This window comes from Meriones unguiculatus, chromosome 7, assembly GCF_030254825.1.
Source record: "Meriones unguiculatus strain TT.TT164.6M chromosome 7, Bangor_MerUng_6.1, whole genome shotgun sequence".
NCBI lineage: Eukaryota > Metazoa > Chordata > Mammalia > Rodentia > Muridae > Meriones > Meriones unguiculatus.
In genome coordinates, this window is record NC_083355.1 from 59,600,928 (window position 1) to 59,609,324 (window position 8,397).

General features: G+C 42.7%; 1 non-coding gene across 1 annotated transcript; it reads left to right on the forward strand.

Moving 5' to 3' along the window:
- The first annotated feature begins 6,944 nt into the window (after positions 1–6,944).
- Positions 6,945–7,017, forward strand: Trnak-uuu (transfer RNA lysine (anticodon UUU)). The gene has a single exon. It is a non-coding gene; the product is annotated as a tRNA-Lys (tRNA).
- Positions 7,018–8,397: the final 1,380 nt, after the last annotated feature.

Sequence of the window (8,397 nt, forward strand, 5' to 3'; positions counted from 1 at the left end):
CCACTGATGGTAGATGCAAACACATTCCGTTAAGTAAGAAATCTCCATCCGTGTGCCAAATGAAATCGTCCCGATGACACAAGTACTTCTTAAGTTTTGTTTTTACTACCTTCCATTATGAGTATGTGTTTGCGCTTCTGTGCAGGACGGCCACAGGGATGTGGGTGCCTGCAGGGGCCAGAGGTTTCTGATCCCCCTGGAGCTCAGTCACAGCCGTGACCTTCCTGATACTTGGGTTGGAAATGAAACCCGGATCCCCTGGAACAGTAGTACTTTTAACTACTGAGCCATCTCTCTGGCCCAAGACTCAAGATTTTAAGTGAAGCTTTGTTTTCTAAAACCTGTGGCAAAGAGGGAAAAAAGCACACTCTCACACAAGGTGTCAACTCCCCTCTCTTCCTAAGAGCTTGGACACAATTTTATGTGGCTTGTCTGTGTTCAGAAAGAGCAAACAAGGTCATTACTGAGAACTTTCTTTTAGCCAAGGGTTCCTTAGACTCAGGGGCCTGAGGAAGCACCCGTGACCACGGTGCTTCTGGCAGGTCTGAGGAGCAGACCCTCCTCAGCTCACAGTTTTACATCTCTGCATCACAGCTGTGCAAGAAAGTCTGGATTCTCTCTTACTCTGTCTCCTCAAGAACAGAGAGGAAGAAGAGACAGCAGTTCTCCATCTTCTAAACATGTATCACGTGGTCTCCTATCCCTATCAGCTGTGCTTCCTGGCTGACAAGATGGAGAATGCAGCTGCCCCAAGTACAGGCTGAGGCAGAGTTCAGCAAAACCTTTGAAGATGGCTTCACCCTCCTGCTGAGAACAGAACACAGCTGACCGATCCAGGTAAGAACAGGCTGGGCTATCCCACCAAACATGTCACTGAGGCTTCCTCCAGTGCCCACCTCCGGCACCCTCGCTCGGGTCTGGCAAGGTCGTACTTCTCAAAGCAACTGGCTAGTCAGAGAACAATTTTTACGTGTAAAGGATTAAAACAATCACAAATTCTTTATGAGTTCTTAAATGATTGTAACTATAGCTAGTGTTTATTGTAGGAATTTTGGAGAGTTTTGCTGTTTGTTTGTTTTAGTTTTAAAGTTTCTGAATCTGAAAAAAAAATCCTAAAGAAGCAAGAAAAAACATATATACCTAAAGTAAATATCACTGTTGTTATTTAGTAATCTTTATTTAAAGATTATTTGTTTATGTATATGAGTGCTTTATCAGCATGTCCATCTGCACAACAGAATCGGGCATCAGATCACATTATAGGTGGTTGTGAGCCACCATGTGGTGCTGGGAATTGAACTCAGAACCTCTGGGAGAGCAGATAATTCTCTTAATCTCTGAGCCATCCCTCTCACCCTATTTTAGTAATCTTACCTCCCATTTGTTCTGTACATTTCACATTCTTAAAGGAACACAATATTTTTAATTCTTCTAAAAATTTTGTACAAATATTTAATGTTCCTTATTATCAAAAGAATTACATGTTCATTAGAATGAAAATAGAAAGCACAGCTTAAAACAGCCATTCATGATCTCACCTCATGCCCAGCGTCATCATCATCAATGTTTAATACAGTTTTCATTCTGACTCGTTTAGCTTTGTACAGAAGCATTAAGAGATTTGACAAGCATCATTGGTTGAGGGGGTCATAACTAACTTTTGGGAGATTCGGCTCATCAAACCTTTAAATTCAGTGTTTTTAGATGTTAGTACAATGATCTCTGGCAACATAGCATAACCGGCTGGAGAGGTGGCTCAGCAGTTAAGAGTGCTGGCTGCTCTTCCAGAGGTCCTGGGTTTGGTTCCCAGCACCCACACGGTGGCTCACAGCGTCTCCAGTTCCAGGAACTCTGACGCCCCCTTCTGGCCTCCACAGGCACTATATACACATGGTGCACAGTCACGCATGCACGCAGGCAAAACACTCAGACATATGAGAATAAATCTAAAAAGAAAATGAGCATATAGAATGGCCACTGACCAAATTAAGGTATGTTTCCTCAATAATTGTATCACCCTGTGGTGATTTGAGTAGGAACAGACCCCAGAGACTAGTTTGTGTGAGCGCTTGGCCCAAAGAGAGTGGCACTATTAGGAGGTGTGGCCTTGTCGGAGGAAATGCGTCGCTGTGGAGGCGGGCTTTGAGGTCTCATAGCCTCAAGCTCTGCCCAGAGTGGCCCCCAGTCTCCTGCTGCCTGCAAATGGAGATGTGGAGCTCTCGGCTCCCTCTCCAGCACCAGGACAGCCTGCACACCGCCATGATTCCCACCACAGCAATAATGGACTACACCTCCGAAACTGTGAGCCAGCCCCAATTAAATGGTTTTCTTTATAAGAGTTGCTGTGGTCATGGTGTCTCCTCACAGCAATAGACACCCTGCTTAATCCTAAGACACACCTCAAAAAGTTTCTTCATACTCCTTTGCCTAGTGCATCATTTTTTTAAGCTGCAAAATATTCTTTCATGACTGAACTAAAATTCAGTTACTTCTGTTATTTAGTCATGAATAATGACACAAATAGCACTATTGTGACTAAATCTTTATTTACACTTATAATTGTTTCTCTAAGAGAGATCCCCAGAAGTAGAATTGTAGGTCAAAGGTTTTGGATTTTGTTTTTCCAAGACGGTTAATGCATCTTTCCTATCTGTTTTCCCAAAAGGCTGTACCGCTTTGTTAGTGTTTGAAAGCCTGTCGTGGCCATCGAAGAAGAACCTCAGTCGGCAGCCTTTGCAGATGTCATGTGTGGAAATCATGCTGTGTACATTACATTTGGTTGGCATTGTATACAGTAAATTTAGTTGCTTCCATCACTAAAGTTGAGTGTGTTTAAAGGTACTTATAAATCTTTTGTTAGTGTCTTTGCCCTTGGCTGTGGTCTTGATCTTGAACTACTGAATATTAAGGACCTTATTTATATACAGTGAGGTTTGTAACCTATGTCTTACATAATTATTGCGGATATTTTCTTCAAAAAAATAATTTCATATCTTCAATTTTTAATTTCATTTTTAACACAAAAGGTCAAGACACTTTCTTCTTTCTTTTGTGATCAAGAATTAAACACACACTCCAGCCAGGAAAGTGTCTTGCTCTGCCATCCCAGGGAGGTTTACTCCTACAGCAGCAATCCACGGCAGACATTATGCAGAGACTCAGAGACCTTGGAATGCACAGCCCTAAATGAGATGTCTCTATAAAATCCCTCCCCTCGGGGCTCCAGAAACACCTCTATCCCACCACACAGAGGGAGGCAGAAAGAATGTAAGAGCCAGGGGAGATGGAGGAAGCAAGAAGACAAGGTCCCCTGAATCAACAGGACCCATGCACACATGAACTCACAGAGACTGAGGCAGCATGCGCACACAGGGCCTGCCTGGGTCTGCCCCAATGGGCTCCTAGAGCTGAAAGGAGACTTGGATGCAGGCCCCCGTCCATGCCCCAGAAGCAATCTCCACTGACAGCCACTTGCAAATGAAAATGTAGTTTTCTCCCAGGGAGTCTCCCTGGGAAACAAACTATTCTACTGTAAGGATGGCTGCACACCAGCACTAGCTGGTCAACAGGAAACGAACTGAATGATGTCCTTGGAGGCTCCTTATCTCATAACGGGCTTTTCCATTTGTTTGTTTGTTTAATTTTCTCATATATATTCTTTTCTTTCTTTCTTTTCGCCTTGCATGTCATTTGAGTATATGTTATGGCTTCTAGTTTAGTGATTTTATGGGATTCTTGAGTACAAATAACTGGATCTCTGTGTTTACGATTGTTTCTTGTGCCTTTTCTTGGGCTCTTTCTCCTCTGTTTGTTTAGTCCTATTCCAGTGTGTTAGTTTTTGTCTTATCTTACTATGTTATATTTTATTTTATTCTATTATTATCCCTTATGTGGTGGACCTAGTTCCCCTCCTTCTGCAGCCTACAGATCAGGGTAGAGCCCTCAGCAACTGCTCCAATGCCATGTGCACCATTATGCTCTCTGCCATGAGAATAACGGACTAAGCCTCTGAACTATAAGCAAACTCACTTTAAAAAACGTCCTTGCCAGGCACAGTGGTGCATGCCTGTAATCCCAGCACTCAGGGAGGCAAAGGCAGGTGGATCTCTGTGAGTTCAGGGCCAGCCTGAATGAGTCCAGGATAGCCATGGCTACACAAAGAAACCCTGTCTCGAGAAACAAAACAAAAAAAAAGTTTTCCTTTTTAAGAGTTGCTGTGGCCATGGTGTCTCTTCAGAGCAATCAAACACTGACTAAGACAGCTTAGATGCCTGCATGTTTCCTAAGGAGACAGAGAGAGGGTAGATCCAGATGTGGGAGGAGGGGGAGGAACTGGGAGGGGCAGAAGGAGGGAAGCTGTAATCAGGATGTATTATGTGAGGGGAGAAAGCTGTTTTCAATAAAAGGGGGACATGAAATCTGACTCCTACATTTGCTGCACAATATTGTACTAGCTTAGAAGTTTTAGGACAAATCTTTTCAATTGTATTTAATTTTATATTTCAAAAATGATCATTTGTCAAGTCTGTATGTGACTTAATTGTTACCTCCCATAAGTTCTTTGAAATAAATTAACAAATCAGAACAAAATTTATCTGTCAGAACATTTCAGTTGAATTTTTTAAAATAGAATTTACTTTAAGAAACTAAAAAGATAAGCATAGGCTGGGAAAAATCACTTGTAACACATACTGATGTAAGACTTCTACGCAAAAATCACAAAGAACCAATATGTAACAAGAAATTCAACTACACAAATAACACATTTGCAAAAGAGCTGAAGACCAGAAGACATGCAAACAGCACAGAAACATATGACCAAGGCTGCACTGGTGAGGTACCAATTAAAGCAGCAGGGAGATGCTACAATAAACCTATTCAAATGGCTGAAACCCAAAATATGGACACCATCAAGACCCAGCAAGGATGTGGGGCTGGGGGAGCTCTCACTTATTGCCGGTAGAAATACAAGCTGCTGGTTTTGAAGGCTGACTGGCAATCTCTGAAGGAGCATATAGACATAGGGTCTTCCCAAAATGATTTAAAACTGGTGCCTACAAAAACCTGCCTGCAAATGTTTATATCAGTTTTAGTCATAATTACTTTACTGAGACTTGGAAGAAACCAAGGTGCTCTTTCTGTGTGTGTGTGTGTGTGTGTGTGTGTGTGTGCGTGTGCGTGTGTGTGTGTGTGGTCAGAGGGTGGACCTAGTTACAGGCAATTGTGAGTTGCCTGATGTTGGTGCTGGGAATGGAACTCAGGTCCTCTGCAGCAACGGCACGTGGTCGTAACCACTCAACTGTCTCTCCATCTCCTAAGGAGTGCTTTAGAAAGTGACTCCATGTACAGACTGTGGTCCATACCCTCAGTGGAATATTACCGAGTAACAAGAAACAAGCTATCTGTCCATGAACAGGTAAGGAAGACTCTTTGAGGAGAAACTATACTGAATAATAGTATAATGCTGGATACTGAATTAGGCATTTGATAAACCCCATAGCATGTTCTGCACGGGAGCAAAGCCTAAGGGACCTTAATTAATAATGATGCATCGATATTGGTCCACCAACTATAACAAATGAGCCAACAATGCAAGATGTTAATCAGAAAGAAAATCGTTATAGGACCAGGGGAAGGTGGAGGCAGGCTCTTGGTACTGTCCATTTTTCTGTAAAAAAATCAATCATCATATATGCATATGTGTGTCTTCCACAAAACTAATCACCCTTTGAAATACTTCCTTGAGGCTGAAAATAGTCCTCAAGAAGAGGTAAGCTCTCATAACAGCAGGATAAGTTAATAAATGAGAAACAGGCCGAGGTAGGGTTAGCACAGAGTTATAAAGAGGTCTGTGAAGCCAGCCTGATCTGGATTTGAATTCTGTATCCATTTGTATCAACCAGGCAAATAGTTGAGGTTTCTTTAGCTCTGACTTCCTTGATTGTGTAATAAATAAAAATTTTAAAAATCAACTGTATCTTGAGCATTAAAAAAAAAAAAAATTAGCCAGGCAGGGGTGGCGCACACCATTAGTCCCAGCACTTAGGAGGCAGAGACAGGCAGATCTCTGAGTTTGAGGTCAAACTAGTCTCCAGAGCAAGTTTCAGGAACAACAGGGCTACACAGAGAAACCCTGCCTCTAACCCCCTCAAAAAAACACAAGCAAATAAACAAAAAACAAACAAATAAAAAATAAATGAGGGGCTTAGAATATAAGTGAGTAAAAAATATTATCTATTTCCAATTTCACAATAATAGCTATTTTGCAAAATATTTTGTTTATTATTTATTATAATCTATTATTAATCGAAATACTTAATATCCTTTGCATCTTTGATTTCAGGCTCTTCTTCCAATTACCTGGTAGGTTTATTACTGTTTGATGTAACTTGGGAAACAGGATGAAGTTTTAATTACCTATATTTACTGATTCATTCAGTAAATAATTATGAGGTGCCTACTATGTCCCAGGCTCTGTTCTAGACACTAAGAGTTCAACAACCAACAGGACAAAGTCCTTCACAGCAATCCTATAACGGTAGAGGAAGCGAAACTGAAGAAACACACATGATAAACTCTCAGAGAAAGATAAGGGGAAGGGAGGGAAAGCTATAAAAGGAAAAGAGTGTGTGTCCTTTCCACTGAGCGGTCTAAAGGAAATGAGGAGGAAGCCATGCACAGGGGAGGGGAAAGCAATCTGGGTAGCAGAACAGTGAGGGCAAAGGCCCAGGCGGAATGAGCCAAGCCGTGGCAAAGAGGAGTGCCTGAAGCAATCTGAGGCTGAAAGGATGTTAAAGGGGTGAAAGGGCAGAGAAATATTTGAGGCCAAAGCACTTAGTTCTGGCTTGGAACCTCAAATCCCAACAGTGAAGAGAAACCACCGGAGGTTTTTGAACAGGGAAAAACCATGATCAACTTGTATTTAAACAGACCTACTTCAAAGAGCCTGAATAGCTCAGTTGGTAGAGCATCAGACTTTTAATCTGAGGGTCCAGGGTTCAAGTCCCTGTTCAGGCAGAAGTTATCTAACATCCTAAAGAAATGTGAATCAAGCATAATAAAGACTTCACTGTCCTTTCTCTAAAGGAATTTGACAGTATTTGGGAAAAGTCCTTGCAAATGTAGCTGGAGATTTAGCAAAGTGAAATCACACCCCATCTAAACAATAGCACTTTAGTTGTTGTTCAATAAATAGTCTCCAAAATTATTCCCAACATTTTGAGGGGCGGAAAGCAACTGGTAGGTAGGGGAGAAACAGTAATGAGGGGGGTGGGTAAGTAGACTCCAAGTATATTATATGTACATTAAAAATCACATAGTAAGGCCAATTGTTTTGTATAATTCGCATATGTCCATTAAAATATCCTTAAAATTGGTTGAATACCAGTAATAGTCATGTGATTGGTTAAAGACACAAAGTCTGTGTAATAGATCTAAGTATTTCTTCTTGGTGTGACTGTGCATAAGTATAAATTACTCAAAAATATCTGTGACCTCTCACAGGTTGTATTGTGTACCCTCCAAAAAATGACACATTGGAAGTGTACTTTCCAGTGGCCCACAGTGTGATGGTATTTGCAAACGTAGATGGTTAAGATGATGTCACACTGAATGCCGTAGACCACTTACTGAATAGAGCCAGTGTCCCTCCAAGGAGACAGAGGACACAGTACGGAAGACAGGGGGCAGAATAAGACAGGCTGCCTCAAGCCATGGGACGCCATCAGAAGCTCACACAAGGCAGGAGAGGACTCCCTCACGGGGTTTACAGAGAGCAAGGCCCTGCCCCGACACCTTCACTTTGGACTTCTAACCTTCTAAGCAAAGAGAAAGTGCCTGCGCCTAACTCCATATCCCAGTCCTGTGAAACTAACACAGTTTCTATCCGCGTCCTCCTCTCTTCTCAGCTACTGCCTCCCAAGGGTTAGGGATACTGGGATCAGCCATCAAATCCCACCCTCAGGCAGCCACCCAGCTCCCTTTCCATAAACACCCCGTAGGGAACTCCTGGTGGCAACGGTGGGGGTTGCCTGACTTTTCTTTTGTTGTATTTAATACACAGTAGGGAAGCTCTACCCCAGAAATCCTTGCAATCCACTCTGATCCGGAAACCAGTCTCTGGTTTGCTCTAGGGGAACTGAGGGCACTAAGAGGAAGTCATCAGTGAGGGAATTACGTTCTAGTGGCACGTTTAATTGTGAGACAGCCACAACCGTCTCCTGCATAGGAATTCGGCGGCAGGATTTCCAGCCTTCAGCAGCTTTGCCTTTGTTGTCCCGAGCAGCCTTCTCTCTGATGTTCGCCTCTGGGCCTCTGTTCAACTGTGTCACACTGCCCCCTACTGCTTGGGCGTCACAATGTCCTCCTGGCTGCTCCTGCTTGGTGCTGGTTTGGCCA